General features: G+C 35.3%; 1 protein-coding gene across 4 annotated transcripts in view; it reads left to right on the top strand.

Annotated features, from left to right (window-relative positions):
• Nucleotides 1–21,565, top strand: part of MFS9 (major facilitator superfamily transporter 9) — a 514,330-nt gene that overhangs the window by 36,215 nt on the left and 456,550 nt on the right. The gene's annotated exons all lie outside the window — the stretch shown is intronic.

Genomic DNA, 21,565 nt, shown 5'->3' on the forward strand with positions numbered 1-21,565 from the left:
CACATCGTATATTTTCCATTTTGTCAACATGCTCAAGGTAAGGAACTTTAAGCATTCCGTCTCTCCTTCGGATCTCTACGTTTTGACTCCAACAGTATTAGATCAATCCGAAGTGACCAACGCCAAACGTTTTTGGTGTCGATGCAATCTCGCACATTTCCTCACGACATCCAAGAACTAAAGGCGAAAGGTCGAGTCGCTAATAACAGTAAGCTCTTAAATCTTAATCTCTTTCTCGACCAATATGGTTTGATTCGAGTCGGAGGACGACTCCGTCACTCAAAGCTCCCGGATGAGGCAAAACATCCGATTATTCTCGGGCGACATTTTCTACTCTCACTTCTCATTCAGCACGCGCATCTCCGAACTCTTCATGCAGGAAAGTTTTTCGCATTATCTGAATGTAGGCATGATGGGATGCCTCGGCGAGCGCAGAATCGACTATATGCGACTAAGAACACATCCGTAGAATAATCGATGACAAGCTCTAAATGAATAGCTCGGACAGTCATACATATAAACAGCGCAATGTACGCTTTTTGTGCTTTATATCTTTGTTCCGCGGAGGGACGAACGAGAATGGGTCCGGCATAATTTATTCCGCAATGCAGGAATGCACGAGCACTCTTCCGAACGCGCATATCGGGCAGATCTCCCATAAGTTCATGCGAGTTATCAGTCCTTTCGCGCGCACATCTTACGCACCCGTGTATAATTGATTTAACCGTTTGATGAGCGCGAAGAATCCAAAATTCATCGCAAATCACTCTCCGCGTACTTCGGATAACTTGCATGAACTTATGGGAGATCTGCCCGATATGCGTTCTGAAGAGTGCTCGTGCATTCCTGCATTGCGGAGTAAATTATGCCGGACCCATTCTCGTTCGTCTCTCCGCGGGACAAAGATATAAAGCACGAAAAGCGTACATTGCGCTGTTTATATGTATGACTGTCCGAGCTATTCATTTAGAGCTTGTCAGCGATTATTCTACGGATGTGTTCTTAGTCGCATATAGTCGATTCTGCGCTCGCCAAGGCATCCCGTCATGCCTACATTCAGATAATGCAAAAAACTTTCGAGGAGCCGATCAGGAGCTTCTGAGCATGTGGAAGGCCACTCAATCCGATCCTCGCGTACTTAACAAGTTAAGCTTTCAAATCGGTACGATGAAAGTTTATTCTCTCGTCAGCTTCTCATTTCGGAGGACTATGGGAAGCCGAAGTGCATAGTGTCAAGTTTCATTTAAAACGGTATTGTACCCCAAATGGGCTACAACGTTAATATTAGGGATAGTTGGATTCGTTAAGCTTAAGGAGTTGGGACTCCGAGCAGGATCAAAAAAATGTAGGGATCTTCTTGAATTCATTTACACTTTCTTTATTTTAATTGATTTATTCTTACAAGTGCACAGATGCTTGATATATTAACGATTATATTTTACACACGGTTAAACGTCGTCAGGTGACTCGGTGCGTATCGCGTATTACTCTGGCGGCCAACGACCGAATATGTCACCTGAGATACCGATAGTACGGCTCGCGGGAACTTCGCTACGAGATTCGGTAATATCTCGTGTGATTATTATAAGTCCGATTCCGAACGACACGTAGTATTTGACTCTCTCGATTTGACTCTGCCTTGTATGCTCGATTATATAGACTGATCGATGCCCGATCAGCATTCTGATCGGTTGCGTCGATTGATCGCGTGATATTGATTGCTCAATATCACGCCTGGCTCGATCAGCAAATTGAGGAATTTGCTGATAGACTTTTCGCAAATGTTCGCAATGTTCTCGCGCGATGTATTTCTGCGATCTTTCGAAAGACTTTTTCCGAATTTCATGCGGACTACTTTTATTATTAGTTGTAGATCTGGCTACAACAACGGATTGTAGGAAATTACACGCTCACTTTCGAAGAAATGATCACGTTGCTTTGCAAAATAGAAGCCTGCTTAAATTCGCGTCCTCTTGCTCCATTTTCGGATGATTATGAAGACTATTCTGCTTTAACGCTTGCTCATTTCCTGATCGGCACCGCGTTGACAAACGTACCATCTCCGACGCTTTTTGAGAGAAGGAAACGCTCCTATCTCGATGGCAATTGATTCAGCGATTGCAACTCGTCTTTTGGCGAAAATGATCTAACGACTATTTACAAATTCTACATCAATGACCAAAATGGCGAACTGTACAAAATCTTGCGAAAGTAGGACGCATTGTATTATTGCGAAATCCGCTCGCTCCTCCATGTCAATGGGAGCTCGGAAGAATCATAAAATGCCCTGGCGCAGACGGATTCGCGTTGTCACCGTTAAAATAGCGCGTTCAGTATTCAAACGACCAATTATTAAACTTAGTTTCTTGCCGATCGACATCTCCGAAAATTGAAATTGCGCTATCGCAAGTCGATTGTAACTTAAGAATTAAGTCTTATCATTATTCCTGCATGGCGAGCATGGCACTTGATGTAATTTCAGATGTAAAACCCGAGGCGGACGGTATGTTCGAAATTGCTATAAGTAAATCACGCTTGAAAGCGAGACGCAGAACACGCGAAGCGCACGTGACGATCTGCAGCGATCGATTACCCTAAATCATCCGATGACGCCAAGTAGTCCATCGATATCTATCACGCGAAAGTAATTATGCTTATCAGCTATCCTTCAAGGATGGCGTTGTTTTGCAATCGAATCGGAACATATGTGTGTGCTATCGATTGGCCGAAAATCACATGATTCGTCGTGTCAATCGTTGATAGGATGAAATCGATCGAATGATCTCACAAGCTTCTCGAAAAGCTCTCGTTACCAAAATTCTCTGCGATCATAAACCTTGCTCCTGGAAAGTATACCGTGCTCGTGTCGTAAAGTCAGTGCTCTATCTCTCTTGTCGTACTCTTGTCGTTCTCTATCTCTCTTGTCGTACTCGTAAGTTCAACTCGTGTCGTAAGTTAGACTTGTCATCTCACTTGTCTCGTAATAACATTACGTAAATCGTTGCGAGAGACTTTTCGGCAAAGTATTTTGAATCGTGGCGAATCCCTAATTCACATTCTCTCTCGTCACATCGAGATTCTAGTGTTTCGAACTCGACAGGAATATTTACTGCGAGCATTTTCAAAGAGCGAATTCTCAGTGATAAATGCGCGTATCTCAGCTTAACGAAGCAGCACGTCGTCGTTCGTTAAGTTCGATCAAGGTGAAGGAGCTTGTGACCATTCTCTTATCACGCTGCGGACATTCTCTAATCATGTGACCACGCAATTCGTGCGAACTTCAACCCTGCGTGCAATCTGCCTAGCGAACATCTGTTCTATTTTATCAACCCTGATGCTATCGTTAGACTCTATATTCTGTACATTTTACTGGCAAAAACTGACTTATTAAATTAGTGTGATTTGTCTCAACAATTCTCGTCATTCTATCACTCATCGGATCCTCAGTCGAGAGTCATTCCGGCGAAGGGCGTCTCAATTCCGCACAATTATTTTTAAATTAAAGATACTACAACTTGGGTTTTAGGTTTTTAAAATAGTGGTATATCAAATCTTTTATATGAAATATATAATTTGACCAAGGTGGACTTGTAGTTCAATGTTTATAGGAATGTAACTTGCTAATTATTAATATCAAATCTTTCGTACAAATTTTATATATTATTACAATCATTTGAGTTGATAATGTGGAAACAAAAATTTTTTTTAAGAATTAAGACTACTCTCATGAGAGTTAGAGTAAAAAGATTCTTCAATGAAGATACAAAGATACGTATCACTTAGGTTCTATTTTCTTAAAATAAAAGATATTGCCAGTTGGATTTTATTTTTTACAGAAATGAGAAGGAGCATAATAGCCAAGCTAATTAGTGGTGCTATGCGAATGGTTTATTGATATTAAAATTCATGTATCCAAACATTTCGACCTCAATCAGGTTATCATCAGTGATAAGGTATAGAACGCAAATTTATAAGAAGACATTATTTATAAAGAGATGAATCTCAACAATTGTTGCAGTTGTGGCGATCATGTATAACGAATAGTTGTCGTCTCATGACTGAAACCCATTATTACGTGCAATAAAATCAGAGAGCATTGCAGGATGATTCTGTCAGAGACGACCACACGAGTGTAAAATGTAGTAGAGCAATGTGTCTTGATATCATAAAATCCGCTAAGTGACCTGTTAAGTTCTTATGATAGCTCTATGTACCTCCAAACACTTGCTAATGGTTACATCAATCAATAATATGTACAATAGACAGTGACGGAAATTTTTATTTTTTAATTCATATCACTTGAGTTTAGTATACTAAACATGTATACAATAACGCAATTTTTATAGTAGGATTATAACTTGGCGCCAGTTATTGATATCAAATCTCTTATGCAAATGATATCATATGAGTCGAATTAGCAATGTAGAAACAAATTTTTTTGGTTTTTAATTAAAGCTAATATCATTTAGTTTAGAATAGGAAGACTCTTCAATGAGTACAAAGATCACAAAAATACTAGCACTTAAATTTTATTTTTTAGTTTGATCACAACTAGAATTGAGTTAGATATGGCAATTTCGTACATTAATTTTTTTTAAAGATTAAAATTACTACCGCATGAGTTAGAATAAAAAGGTCCTTCAATGAAGATACAGAGTTATGTACCAATTAGATTCTATTTTTTAACTTGGTACAACAGTTTCTTTTTTTTTCCAAGCCTCCACTATACTTGACACTCTTTATTTATCTTTTTGTAAAATCATTGTAAATTATATCAGACATTTTGTAGTATTAACCATCTTTCTGTGTTCGAAAAACGCGTCTATAATTGACACCTTTTATACTTGATACTATACTATACTATTTTTTTATACTATACTATTTTTTTTCTATAATACGTACAACGAGAGTAAATAAGATAGAGAACAAAAGAACGAAATAACATATTTGCTCTTTTTCCACGTTTCCGATTGGCAGTCGACGATGTCATTGAGTTTCGTGGCGGGTTTGATAATTAGTCATAGTTCGTTTCAGAGTGTACGTGATGTTTATGCGTCATAATCTATTATCTAGGTAAGTTCTAAGAAGCAATATGAGTACTCATATGAGTAGTCATTTTAAATGCATGTATTTTTCATTGTATTGTACTTTTATGTATGTATATGTTTTATGTATGTATATGTGCTTTTTTATTATGAAACACGGTATCTCCTGATTACTAACTGACAAAGTCATTATATCATCAAATTTGATATATTAGTTTTTCTTAGGGCATCATTTATATATCTTTTTCATGAATTTTGTGTAAATCTGCAAGAAAAAAAATTATAATTCTTCATTATAATTCTTTTATTATAATTCTTAAAGGAATTATTATTGATGAGATAATTCTGTTTTATTAAAATAATTATTAAATGTATCTTTTTAATAAGTTATTTAAATAAATATATCATAATTGTATTAAATAACTCGAAAGCACTATCATTTTAAATTAAGCACGATATATAATATAAAATCTGATTAGATTTTTACCTGTTTACATATTGATCATAAAATATCATACGAGGATTGTCAATTTTTATTAGTATATGTGCATAAAAATTTGAATCTAATCATTCCATGGGAGTTAAACACGTTCAAGCAATGATGATAGTGCCCTAATATATCAAATTTAATATATCAAATGACATTATGACTTTGTAGTATGTACACATCTAAAATTATAATTTTAATTTCATTATTAATTTAAAATTTTACTCGTACATATATTCAATGCATTTGACAGGCAAGAACCAATTGAATAAGCAGTACACTTGTCTCAGGTTGAAGGTAATTTTTTAAAATAATTGTTAAATATATTTTTTTGATAGCATAACAAAATGACTGTATTTATATTGCTTCCAATACCTATTTGATAATAGATAATAGATGGCTCACAAACATTAATCACTGACACTCTGAAATAAATTATCATCAACTGTCAAACTCATCGCAAAACTCAACGATATCGTCGACTGTCAATCGGACTCGCGAAAAAAGAGCAACCATGTTACCTCACTCTCTCTCTCTCTTTCGTTCTCGATTCGCTCATTCTTGTTATACTGTAGTTAGAGATACGTTTCCCTTTCAAAATCGTTAGATTCTATAGTGGCTCTGACTTATCCGATCTGATAGTCTGCAGGATCGATAATCAATAATAAATACGCATACATCAAAAAGGACACATTAGGAGTAAGAATTTATAATTACATAATAAAAATAAAATTATGATATATTTTAAATTGATAAACTCCTTTTTTCTATTGTTGCTTTTTTATAAGCATAAATTGATTGAGAAAATTTATTAATAGAAATATAATTATAAAATAATATATAATAATATAAATAATTATATAATAATATAAATTATAAATTAAGAAATAATGACAAAATCACAACTCTTTTTATATAAGTATACATTTATATAAGTACTTTAAGCATTTGAAATAATTTATGTAAAGTTTCGTTGCAATGCAAAGATTAGTTATTTTGTATTCTGTAAATAAAACTTAAATTTTTATTAAAAGCATAAAAGAAAGAGTGGTGATACAAATAAAGTAAAATTTTTCTTTACAGAACAACTAAAATAATTTCTTATTACATCGCAGTAGAAGATTACATTAAATAATCTTTCTGCGGAGTTGAAACGCCGTTCGCTGGAACGACCCTCGAGTATTTCAGAATGTCGCTTTACAATTTTTTTCTGAATGTCCTGGAAATGTATGATACATATAATAATACAATTTCATTGAAAAGATAATTCAATTTTATTAATAATTATTAAATATATATTATTTAATATATTGTTTAAACAAATATACCATAATATAGTCAAGAGTTGCACAACAATCTGTACAGATCATAGTATCTGAACACTTTCAGGTTTGAATTTCTGGAAAAAAGCACAAAAATGCGTACGTAAGAGAATAATATCAAAATGACAGTATTTATATTGCTTCTTAGAACCTACTTGCAAAATAACAGATTATGGTGCATAAACATCGGTTACTTACACTCCAAAATAAATTACCAATTGTCAAATTTGCCGCGAAACTTAACATCGTTGACCGCCAATCGGATGCAAAAAGAGCAACAAGCATACTATCTCACTCTCTCTCATTTTTCTGCTCTTTCATTTTCTGCTTTCTTACTCTCATTATACATATTTATTAATAATCAATCAATCAAAATCATGACATAAGAAGCAGAGACGATAGTTAGAGATTATGAAATATATGTTTATATAGATATAAAAATTGATACGAACAAACAATATAATGATGAAGATATAATATAATTTATGCATTTCTTTCTAAATTAAAGAAAGAGAGAAGAAAGATGGAACAAATAAAAAGAATTAGTATAATATATTGCTAATGTGTCCGTTTCGATGCACGCGTATTTATTATCAATCTTATCGACCCTGCGGATAAATTAGATCGATAAGTCAGACTGATAAATCAGGGTCACTGCAGGACCCAGCAAACATTGATTCGCTAGATCCTACAACCCTGACTTATCAGTCTGATCCGCTGGGTCGATAAGACTAACAATGACATCTCGCAATAGATATTGCAGCCGTAGAAAGTCGACGACAATGACGTTTCTTAAAGTAAAAATTTCCCAATCGGATTTTGCGTAGGGCATATCTTCGCCGTAGGGCACGGAATGGCACCCGTTTGACCACGTTAATATTGATCACAGTCCCATTTGACCACGGTACGATTATCCCGTTTGACCACCGTCTCGATTGACCATCGTCTCGATTGACCACCGTCCCGGTCAATCGGAATGGTGATCAATCGGGACAGTGGTCAATCGGGACTGTGATCAATCGGGACGGTGGTCAATATCAATGTGGTCAATCGCAACGTGGCCAATCGCAACGTGGTCAATTAGGACTGTGGTCAATATTAACGTGGTCAAACGGGACGCTCCCAAATCATATCATTCATTGCCGTTTGTACTGGTTCTAACTTGCGATGTCACGAAGCGACGTTCCGTCGCGGCTGAGAGCATATTAATGGTTGTTCTTGGTGATCTTACAGTAGTAGAGTGGCGTCGTCTAGTCTTATCGCATTATCGTAATGTTCTGATCTGTAATATTGTTATTTGCTATCTTTGTCTTGTCACACTGTATTGCTTCCAATCGCGAGCCTAAATTGCCGTGTATTTGCGATTGCGCGTGCTATTGCTCGGGATGCGAATTATCGTGCGCTTATTGCCGCTTTATTTACGTTGCATATAATTGCTTGCATGCTTAGTATTTTATACCGCCAGCCGCTGAAGACTATCGCTCGGGAGCTCATTGTAGCGAATTTCGGGTGAGGAAGTCGAGCTGCCGAATAATTGTTGCCGGAAATTTCTCGATACTGCCGATCATCTTTGTATACTTCGCGCGACTTTTGGGACAGCCGGGTACCACGTGATCGAGATAGAATTTGTGTTGCGATTCGCCTCGAAGCGGTATTAGAAATAACGCGAATTAAATTATTATTCCATCAAATGGTGTTAATTATTTGTTGGTCTCTCTCTCTCTCTCTCTCTCTCTCTCTCTCTCTCTTTCCCTAAATAAGCGCCTTGATCGTCGAACCCTTCTACCTAATTACAACTGAGTATGTTCTAATGCCGTCTCCCGCCCACCGGTTCGTATCGTGAGACCGGCGACAGATGGATTTAGGGTAGTGATCACAAATTATATACTGATAATGATAATAATTGGAGAAAGTAGCTACAAACAAGCTACAAAAAATCTTTAATTATTGGATGCTTTCATTTAGTAACACAAGTCGACACAAGCATGATTTTGTCCTTGTTAATCATTGAAAGTCAAAAAAGATAGGACTACTTGTGATAGAATTATTTGTGATAGAATTACTTGTGTTACTAAATGGAAAGCACCCATTGTGAAGATCGAAATTCACAAAATCAATCAAGTGCGCTGCACAATATTTTCACAGATCCGAAGTCAGAAAGTCAACTAACTGCATACTAATTAATTATATAAGCATGAAAGAAAATATAAATAACCTACGTGACTTTGCTCGATTGTTGACTGTCCCAAGAAGGATATATTATATAGAAACTAGAAATAACACTACTATATCAATTTCATAAATCACTGTATATGTCGGATATTATACATTATAAATTACATTATTAAGAATGAAAGCTATTACCACTTGTATTACATAAATACTATTAGAGTTGAATTTAACGCAATTTTATGATATCATTATTTTTTAAAGGGAATTAGAGTTCCTATCATTTAGATTAGTTACTATCATTTGGGTTATAGTAAGAAGATTTTTCATTATGAATACAAAAATACTTCGGCTTTATTTTTTAAAAGCAATATATTTAACTGTCGAGATAATGGAAATTATAACTTGATGTCACTTATTATTATAATATCAAATATTTTATACAAATGATATACATATTATTTAGTTGAGTAATGTATCACGTCCAGATAGCCAAATATGATATAGCATATTGAGCGAACCAATGCATTGCATGTGTTGCTATATATTTACCATATATTTGCTGACATCGAAATAGGACACGTAACGAATACAACAATATACCTGCTTATGGATACAATCAGTTGACGAAATTTTAAGAGCAAACGGTCAGCAATAGTAGTATGTTATCAGCAATATGTCACCAACAAATGATTAATTGTTTCATCTTGAGCATCATGATGAAAACATGATGGCAACAAAATATATATAATGATTTCTATTCGTTGTCACATATATGTCTTTAAACATGAAGATTTTTAATTCAATGCTAACAAAGTGTTGATAATATAAAATGTCACACATTTACGGCAATTTTTCAGCAAAAAAACATATAGTTTTCGAGATTTATATACAAGTTGTAAATATTTATTTCTAATTACACTTACAAATATACATATATTATTCTAAGCAACTGATGTATGTACATTGCAACTTATATTAATTATATTACACATAATATAGTAAAATAAAATAAGAAAATAAAATAAAAATACGAATAAAAATTAACAATATTCCCTGATTAATTAATACAATTTTGATTAAATGGTAATATAATTATATTAGAAACGTTTTTGAAACAATTTTGTTGTTTTGAAATCTATTTAAAAATTTCTGATATAATTTTATTGCCATTTTGTTAAAAAATGCGACATTTTTGGACACACGTGATTTCAAAAATAATAAGTTTATGTATTCTTTATTACTTCTTGAACATTGTCGGTATTGTTTCGAAATATTTACAACTCTGGTAGAAATTATGGACAGAATCGGACAAAAATGGATATGATTTCTATCGGCTAAATTAAGCTTATCTTCATCTGTATAGACAGCTAACAGAAACCAATAGAAATTTTGTCTGTTTCTGTCCAATTCTGTCCGTCATTTTTATCAGAGAAACTGGCACAGAATTTAGTTGGCATATTATCAGCATATGCAGCATTCGTTATTTGACATATGTTGTCGTCATGTTGTTGTTAACATGCTGTTGAATGTGGATAGCATATCGATGATGACGAGTTGCTTTCAAGTTGTTGCTAATTTGCTATCAACATGTTGGTAATTGCGGGTGACAAATTGACAACACGAATTGTCATTAAGTTGTGAATAGTAGATTGATGCTGACATTTGTCATTATTAAAATTATCATTCCATTGAGTTCAATACGACAGACATAATGCTGTCTCACTTTGTCCCGAGTTTGTTTAAATTAGTTATTGTAACGATTTTCGGTTACATGACAGCAATTTTGAAACATTTTGCTATTTCGGCGAATAACATATATATTATTTCAACTGAATTAGATCACGCAATCTTATTATATCATTATTTTTTAAAAAGAATTGGAGCTACTATCACTTGAGCTTTAGAATAAGAAGATGGAAATACAAAGATATGTATCATTGTTTTATTTTTTAAAAAAGATTGTACATCAAACTTCCGAGATAATGGCATTATAACTTGGCGTCACTTTTTTGATATCAAATCTTTTATAAATGGTGTACATGGTATACCGGCAGGAATGGTGTCTCTGCGCTCGGCGCGCGATCGCTACACATACACACGAAGCGCGTACCGTATCTTTGGTAGCGCGAAGAAGATCGCGGAGCGGAAGGAAAAAATAATGGGAGCAATTCGATATTGCATCCTTAAGACGCAAGACGCACGATCGAAAGAGAAAGTATAATTGGACGTGATACCGAATTTCGTTGTCTCACACATTCGATACTAGTGCGAGTGAGAGACCACGGTGTCTCTATATATCATGCTTTTCTTTCTTTTCCTTTCGTTCTGATTAATTATTGGTTATTTAATGATTACTTAAATGATTATTAATTATTTAATTACTGTAATTAATTACTGTATAATTCTTCTATTATACATTTTAAAAAAAGTTATGTGTAAAATTACAACTATCATTGCGGGTTTGGACATTGAATGTCTTACAGCTATCTCAAGCAGCCGATGTTGAAAATTATTTAAAAAGAGTAATGAATTCGCGAAATTGTATTAAAAAATAAGGAAGAATATAGTCAATAATATATTCAATAATAATAAAAATTTATTAATAAAAATAAAAATGTGAAAATTAAAATAAATTTTTGAAATAAATATTATCCTGTAAATTTAAAATTTGAAAATGTAATATTTATTTTGTAATAATGTAACTATAAAAATTATTAAGTATACGTAAAGTATTATTTCACGTTACATTATATTATATCATTTCTATATATATATATATATATATATACATTTAAATGTAAAGATTGAAAGTATCTATTAGATTCGGAAAAAATTAACGGAGACCGACTGGAGTTGAACTCGGGATCCCTCGTCTACCAATCCGACACTTAGTTTGCACGACCACGACGGCTCCTCTCTGTTAGCTGTTTATATTCCGAATCTCTTTCATGACCGCTTACAGTCGTCTAATTCTTACAGCTCGAGCATTCTGGCATTACATTCGTCCCGAATGTACCGAGTCTTCATCTATCGGAATTTTATCCGAAACTTGGAGCTTCTGCTCCCGAATTCGTTCACTTTTTGAACGATCGACACGACATTGGAGTACTTTACTCCCCGAGTTTTTCCGTTCATTTTTGAACGATCGACACGATATTGGAGTACTACTCCACGACTTTTTCCGTTCACTTTTGAACGATCGACACGACATTGGAGTATTTTAACTCCCCGACTTTGTTCATTTCGAACAACACACAAACGACACACACAAAATCGATTGAATTCTCCCTATCAGGTAACATAGGCTGTATCCTCTCTGAGGTAACATGGGCTGAATCCCACTTCAGAGATTGAAAGATATTTATTAGATTCGGAAAAAATTAACGGAGACCGATTGGATTTGAATTCGGGATCCCTCGTCTACCAATCCGACACTTAGTCCGCACGACCACGACGGCTCCTCTCTGTTAGCTGTTTATATTCCGAATCTCTTTCATGACCGCTTACGGTCGTCTAATTCTTATAATATAATTCTACAATCTTACTTACGACACAAAAAGTTAATTTTATTTGCACACTACATATTTTATTAAATACGCGGAAAACTATTACAATGAATTTCCAAACCTTCTAATGATAGTTGTAATTTTACACTTTTCTTAAAATGTATAATAGAAGAGTTATTAGGCAATCATAATTAAATAATCAGCTAAATAAATAATTAAGTAATAATTAAATAATTAATTATTGATTATTTAATGATTATTTAATTATTTATTTCATTAATTTTTTTATAATTACATTATTGCAAATTTTAAATTTACAACATAATATTTATTTTGAAAATATTTATTTTAATTTTCACATTTTTATTTACTAATGACTTTTCTTTATTAATAAATATAATTATTATAATTATAATTATTATTGAATATAATCCTCTTGACTTTTCAATACAGTTTCGTGAATTCATTATTTTTTTTAAATAATTTTGAATATCGGCTGCTTGGGATAGCTGTAAAACATTCAATGTCTAAATCCGCAATGATAGTTGTAATTTTACATATAACTTTTTTTAAATGTACAATAAAAATGTAACGATATGCCTTCCGCGCACTGTTTCTAAGTGCATTCGGGCTCCGCGCCCGAAGACAGCCGACGCGCACAGAACGCGCCGACCGTTTCGCGCGAAAACACGCGTCCATCACGCGCGCGCCGAAATATCGCAAAATAGCCGACAGCGAAGGATATATAAACCCAGTCGATTCTCACTAAGGAAACTAGACCGATCCGATCCTCCGACCTGTCTCTGTCTCCGACCGGTACCAGTAACCGAGTTCTGATCTCCGTCGAGCATATTCGACGCTTGTTCGTTCTCTGTAAAACGAGAAAATCGGGACCGAGTATTCTCAGTCCCTGTCAAGCATATTTGTCTCTTGCTTCTCCGAGCATTTTCAGTCGGATTCCTTTCCATCAACCACGAGACGGAGCGGATTCTGAGTCTCAACGTCCTTTCCAAATACTCGAGTAATCGGAACAAAGCATTCTCAGTCCCTGACAAGCATACTTGTCTCTCGTGCAGAGTGAAGGAGCAAACATTCTCACTCCAACATTCAAAATCACACCGCGACAATCATACGGCACATTCCACAGATCCAACGGGTAAGCCCATGCACAACCAATCGCGCGCTTACCCGTCTGTCCGACCAGGCCTATCATTCGCCCCGACACACGCGTTCGGCGTTCCGAATGCACACTGCACACCTTACACGTACACCGAAAACCATATACACAGCGTGCGACACAAATTTCCTGGGTTATTATTTGACCAATATTTGTATATATATATATATATATATATATATATATATATATATATACATCCTAATAAGAATAAACTTAATATATTTAAAATAAAACCTGAGTCGCATAAATTCTGTTAACTACTGAACCGACGAGCACGTTCGCGCACCCTGAAATCGCACGATACCACCTGGCGAGGACGGACCGTTATATGGAGCCCGAACAGGGACCGTTTACAAAATTAATAAGAATTAAATGACTCAATAGATACAATCACTTTCAAAAGCGGAGGCAATTTGCATAGCGCGACTGCTAAACTTCGAAACTGATACATTCGACGAACTAGACTATTAAAAACAATGCCGATTCCGCCAGACTATTAAAGACAAATCCGGCACTATGGCTACCCAGAAAGTCGGATTTTCAACCAGTCTCGAACAAAATCCTCCCGTATTTTTCGAAGTATTTTTCCCCCCGTTCGTTCCATCACCCGATGAATTAATACATGCAAAGATTATAAACCAAATAAGAAAATGGAGATACTATTTCGACGGACGTGACCCTCTCTCCTCTCTCGAGCGAATCACGGAATTGCAATGGCAATACCGATATATGGATGCTAGCTAGATTAATCGAATTATTAGAGGAAACACACTAGCTTAATATCACAATAACGTAGACGAATGATCAAGAGAAGAATTCTGACATGCCTTTCGACAATATTTATCGCGATGCTTCCAGGCTCGCATAATGAGCGAAATTTAAGACTGCCGATAAAAACGTGACAAAACATTCGAACAATATTTCACGGCGGTACTCACAATGATGCGTCGTGCAGGGAATTTTTCATGACAAGAAAAAGTTGATTGATATGAGAGATTGTGCGCCGAGTATAAAATCTACGTCCGACTCACTGACATCACCGACTTACATGAACTCCCGGATCAAGTCAAAGAATACAAAGACATTCAGAAAGCCTGCACACGAGAAAATAACGGAAAGAAACAACAACTCGCGACGCCGCAAACATTATCTTGCCATGTTTCTAGACGGCTATCAAATCAGCACACTATTAGATACGGGATCCGAGATCTCGATTACGAGATCGCGAATATAGCGCAAAATCTACGAAAACAATCAATCAAGAAGGAGGGGCAGATGCATCTAGCTGATGGCACACTCACAACAATACCGGGAGAAATTAAGCTATCGCTCAAAATACTGGGGCAACGTTACGAACACATCCTTCCCATACTCGAAAGCCAGATGCTTATTGGAACAAACTTATGGTCCCGTCTAAATCTCATTATCCCGCCATCTCACAATTATACCAGTGTCTGATCGGAGCTTCCTTTTTCGCGCATGCGCGATGAAAATAGTATCAGTACAGTATCTAGCACAAACGAAAAGATATGCCTTTATTAGATTACTTAAAAAACAAATTCTCGAAAAATTTATAATCCATAATTTATAATCCATAATTTATAAGAACTCTCTCTCTCTCTCTCTCTCTCTCTCTCTCTCTCTCTCTCTTTCTCTCTCTCTTCTTTTAGAATTTATTTTTAAAGCTTCTCTATAATTTTTTAACAAAATTTAATTTTTCATAAGATGTAAAAAAAATGCAAGTATTCTCTAATTTATAAACGGTAGTGTATATTTATATATGTATTAAATGTAATATATAATCTAATATTAAGAATCTAATATTAAATCTAATATTAAAAATAAAATAATACATAGAAAGGGTATTAAGGAAATTTTTAAATAAAACAATCTTCTTATATAACATAACGAAAACATTTTATTTGGCAGAATCAAAGAATACCAATATTTGTTGTATGGGTAAGAAAAAACTGCCAAAAATCTTACCAGTATTCGTACAACAAAAATATATTTTTCATTAAATTAAAAATAATTATTTCATATAATATAAACATAATATTTTATAAACTATAAACAAAACAACTTTACTATATGTATTTAACGAATTAATAAAATTTAAATAAAAATAAACTTAACTTTAAAGAACATAAACATAAACTTTTACTTAATATTTATAAAATATAATAAACATAAATAATATATGGAACTGAAACAATATATAATAATATGTTAAATGATTCTTCATGAATGGAAGAACATAAAGTACAGAAAGTAATAAATTAGAATATATAATCTGAAGAAATAAAAGATCTGAAAAAATAAAATAATAATTATAATTGTTGCGTATGACTAGCATGTTATTAAAATATTGGTTAGATTAATAAAATATACTACTATAAATATAATATTATGAAACATAAAAAAACAAATATAAATAAAAATAGTCAAATGTAAAAAAACGAATTAAAAAGTTAAGAACCATCACATGAATCACCATTGCCTCGTTGTATAAATTTTATGGATTATGTAAACTTAAATGTTTGGAATCTATTTCAAAATTAGTACAATTGATGCCTTCAGGTTGGAAACTTGATCTACTATATACATCGCGGATACACACATCGCGGATACAGTACTAGTTCGATTTTTTTTTATATCTGTTACCATCGAAAAATATGTTCGACTTCGGCATTTGGGGAAAAGATAGAACAATTTGAACAATAACTCTAAATGTGGAAACATTCTTTGTTTCGTGGAAATCTTTAAATTCTTTATAATATTTTTTTAATATTTTTTTCCACATCTCATCGATTTCTAAAATAGCTAACTGTTGTTTTTCAATATTATTATAAATTAAAGGTAGATTTCTTCACTCATGAGCTAATTTAATTGTGCCAATATTATCGATTTTGCGTAACAATAAGAGTTACATCTTTAATTTTATTTCTGCCTTCATGATAAAGCGCGATTTCAGGCTGTAAAAACATCAATTGTTTAATAACAACATCATTATATCGCAAGCGTTTAATATTTCTCGAATCGCAGTTAAATAAAAATCACATTTAATTTTAATTTCTTTCTCAAAACAAACTCAACAGATTGTGTTTCTAAAAAACTTTCGCAATCAAATTCAATATATGTATCTTCAAGAGCTTGTCTAATTTCTTCGTTATTCAATTTTAGATTACAAATATTTTCTAAAAAGTCTGACTTTATAAAATTTTGTGCAATTAACCGTTGACTATTTTCATATAACTTTTGAATTAAAATTTTTCGAGACTGGAAAAGTGCGTTAAAACTATTAAAATAATGTAATGAATATTTTAAAAATAAGAAATATGCTTTTATTGACTTATCATTTAATTGATCTAAAATGATTTCTACGGTTTTTATTTTATCTTCAACTACTGCGAGAATAAAATAACTTTGTAAAACATTCCATTTGTTAATAATCTTTCAACACATTTATGTAAAATTAGCTATCTGATATTGCATAATTTTAGGATCTCGTTTCTTTCTATATTTAAAAAATCCTGACTCAACTAAAATTGCACATTTCTTAGCACTGCCCGAGATATAACTACTTACTTCTCAAATTAAATTTTCGCATAATTCTGATAATTTTTCATATGCTTTATATATACAATTAATGCGAAACGACAAATTAAATGTAAGAAGACCCGGTATTTCTAATTTTAAATGAGACATAAAAGAATTATTGCATCCAATCATTACTGATGCATTATCGCTTGCCATTCCAATTATATTTTGTAATGGTATGCTTTTCTCTTGAAAAAGATTGTTAAAGTTTTCGAAAATTTTGCTTGCAGAACTATCTCTTGCGTCTACAGACATTATTTCTAATAATTTTGTTGTTACTTTTTTATTTAACAGCGATAAATATTTAACAAGAGTACAAATAATTTTTGTTTCGGAAATGTCTGTGCTTTCATCAATTAATATAGAAAACTTGCAGGTTTGTATATCATTAATAATTTTATTGATTTCACGTTTCGCGATAACATTAACAGTAACAATATTTTTACATTTATTCTCGGGCTAGTGATAGATCTGATACAATTTCAAGATCAATGCAGATATCTTTCAAAGGTGTAACGACCCCGCCGCATCCGATGGTTCCGTCCGAACCATCATCCTACCGGACAAAAGCCGACCGACTACCCGTCGGCTTAAAAGGCGCAAAGCGATAAACGTTTTAAATTAATAATTACGACCGAAATAATTAGTACGGCCTACGGGCCGTACGGGGAATCTGCGCTACTTAGCGCTACGGCGGAGATACCCGAACGCGCCCGGAGAAATCCGAACGCGCCGTTTCGAAGATCAGAAGCAACGAACAAAGTTATTTTGTTATTACAAATTAGTTCGGCAAAATAATACTCGCGAATCGACCCGAAGAGACGCCGAAGAGACACCGAATTTCACCGAATTATCCGCGGGATATAAAAAAGTCTGATCCGATCAGAAATATATAGATCCTCGGAATCATCCGCCGGGCTCGCTTAGCGAAACCGACTCCGATCCCGAACTGAGAATTCGCCAAGCAGAGGTTGCGAGTACGTCGCCCCAGCCAGGAGTTACTGGCCAGAGCCGATTCTCCGCTCCTATCCGATCCACCAAATCCGCTTGCCAGGAATGCTCGAGATAGCGTGTTCGCTGCCCCAGTCAGGAGTTACTGGCGCTGGCTAAGCATCTCCTCCGACTTCCGCATAAACGCAACGTATCGGCAAGCTCGCCACGCCAGGTGTTTCTGGCCGTTACGCCCTGCGGCCGAACACGCCGGCACCCGCCGCTGTGGATCGCCGCCGCTATCCTCGCCTCCAAGCATCTATCCGCAATCCGTGTCCGCTGTAAATATCCGCGACCCGCGCCGCCGTAACAGACTCGCGATTCGCGTCCGCTGTAAATACCCGCGACCCGCGCCACCGTAACAAACCCGCGATCCGCGTCCGCTGTAAATATCCGCGATCCGCGTCCACTGTAAATACCCGCGACCCGCGCCGCCGTAACAGACCCGCGTCCGCTGTAAATATTCGCGTCCACTGCTTTGGACGACAACTGCGCCGCTGACTAAATTATTGTAAAACGCGCTGCTATCGTCACCATCATAATTATTTATAACAATCTTGTCATCCAGCATATATTAAATACATATATTAATATCAGAGAACTTATTCGTCTTGCCGCTTTTTCATACCGAACCTGGACAGACCGACGAACGTATCCGCGTAGCATATCCTTGCGGAACACGAACCGACGAAAAGGCAGATCGTTTTAAAGGAATTAAATGATCCGCGATGTTAAATGCAATATTATGTTCCGCAAAAAATGCTACTAATTTGATTTCAGCGCGTTTTACTTTATCATTATGCGAAAGAATGTCTCTATTATTATTTTCGTACAAAAGAATGTTTTCATTATTATTTTCTTATTTTTTGTTATATTTAATGCTCGTTCTATATATTTGACCGACTTTGAATATTTTAATACTTTTGATTTGCAACATGTAATGGCTTTACAACATATATTACAAAATGTTTTATTATCTGTAAGATAATAAAGATAAGATATGGAGCCAACCATCCTTTAAAATTATTCTGATCTAACTATGCATTACGAAAATCCTGATTTTTTTCTTTTTCTAATAGTTCCTTTTTCCATTTTAATAATTTATTTTATTATCTTTCTCTCTCTTTCTCTCTCTCTCTCTCTCTCTCTCTCTCTATATATATATATATATATATATATACATATATACATGTATCTATTTCTACATATTTAAATATATTTATCCAACCTGTCCTCATTATTGCCGCCAAGCGCCAAGATTTGCATATATTTCACCACTGTCTTTTCTATCACATCAATGTGCATGCGCGAAAAAGGGAGCCCCGATCGGAACACTGAATTATACTTCAGATCACCCGCACACATGGCTCGTTACACCTGAACTGGCGGCGCGCGGACTATGCAGGAAGACCGCGCATTAAAAAAATTTCTATTCAACGAACTTGTGAAATTCGACGACGTCCACGGCTCCACCAATAAAATATCACATACCATCCGGGTAAAACAGACGTTCCAATAAAGCAGCGTTACTGATTCCGAAATCCTGCGATGCAACGCATCATCGACGAGGTGCGAGAGATGGAGGCATAAGATATAATCGAACCGTCTAACAACACATGGAGTTCACCAGTAGTAATTGTAAGAAAGAAAGATGGGAAGCCGCATTTTTGCATAGATTTCCGCAAAGTCAACGAAGTTACCGAACGCGACGCATACCTCCTGCCAACTTTTGTCTGAAATAATTTTTTATAAAACATATTTTTTGAAATATTTCGAGGTCCGATCTTTTTCGAACCGTCTGCTGTAATGACATACTTCCGACCCTTGATCCATTTGCAAAAACTGATCCTTTTGATGCCCCCGACAATCTTTGAAAGTTTGTCGGTAGAATTTTCGAACATTCTGTATACAGGGTCGGGAAAAAAGCTCGGTATCCCTGAATAACTTGGAAAATATAAGTTTTATAGAAAAATGTTTCCGACAAAAACTGTTTTTAGTTCCCTCTTGGTTTGTATCCGTAATCTCGTCTTCATATGAATTTATATCATTATAAACAAGTTCATTCGCATTCCTAGGATTGTTTATTTCAATATCTTGTTCATAAAAATTGTTAATTTTATCATCGACAGTTTCAGTATTATCTAGAGCTAATGAATACGTTGGAATTTCTAAAGTATGCGCTTCAAGATTTCTTTCATAATCGTCGAATACTTTATCGAGAATTCTGAGGCGCAAGGTTAATACTTAAATTTCTGTCTCCTCGTCCAACGTACTTATAATATTTATATACGCTTTTCCAGCAGTATTCTCTAGTATTGAATCTCTAGTATTGATTCTAGTATTGATTCTCTAGTATTGATTCTAATATAGAATCTCTTGAATAAATTCCATGAATTATCTTTAATCTAAATATGTAATCTAGATATGTTTCGATTTTTATTTTGTAATGATGCATATTTTGAATACACCGTTCCGCGGCCGCCCATCCGCCGCCAAGTGATGCCCGATCGATGATCCATTAGGCAAAGGCTTTGCGCCACTTTTAATTTTGTACAAATTAGGCTTGCGAATTTAATTGCGCGACGGCCGCGTATTGTTTGCGTGGGACGCGTCCCACGTCGCGCCGCCGGGCGCGCACGAAAATAAGACGCGCTCTCGATTACGAAAACAATATCTGAGTATCCTCGGAGTTCCCCAAAATACTCCGGAGATAAAAAAATTGCTAATCTAATTAGAGCGGTGATGGCTTGATTATCGCTCATGATCCGATCCGAACCGTTCCGAATCCGACCGAATCATGGCAATATAAAAAATCATCCTTCGCTCTATCAAGCCAGATCTTTCTTGGATCGAGACTTGCTTCCACGAGCCGATCCACGCTCTGCTCTGAGAGATGAAGCTGAAAAAACGAGATAAGAAACACCCGTCTTCTGGTAATTACCGACAAGTATCATCTACCTTTCGGAACCGCCACTTTTCCGCAACTGCGAGAAAGAACACGAGTTGGGATGTTTCCTGCTTTGCCCGAGTAACCGGTACACAGTTGCTAAATCTCGAATCTATCCCGACATTTACTCAAGAGAACGCATCGCCGAAGGTGAGGGTAATCATCCTCAGGTATTCCGAGCCGAGCCTGGGTATTCCGGGCCGATCGCTCTTCTTGAGCTTCTGAACAAAAGCTCATCGTAGAAGTGAGGGTTTTCCGCTGCCGCCCGATCACTTTCCCTTTTGCGAATGCAAGAGGAATCCACACCCGCAAATCT

This window comes from Pogonomyrmex barbatus, unplaced genomic scaffold, assembly GCF_055798465.1.
Source record: "Pogonomyrmex barbatus isolate J1 unplaced genomic scaffold, ASM5579846v1 scaffold9, whole genome shotgun sequence".
Taxonomy (NCBI): domain Eukaryota; kingdom Metazoa; phylum Arthropoda; class Insecta; order Hymenoptera; family Formicidae; genus Pogonomyrmex; species Pogonomyrmex barbatus.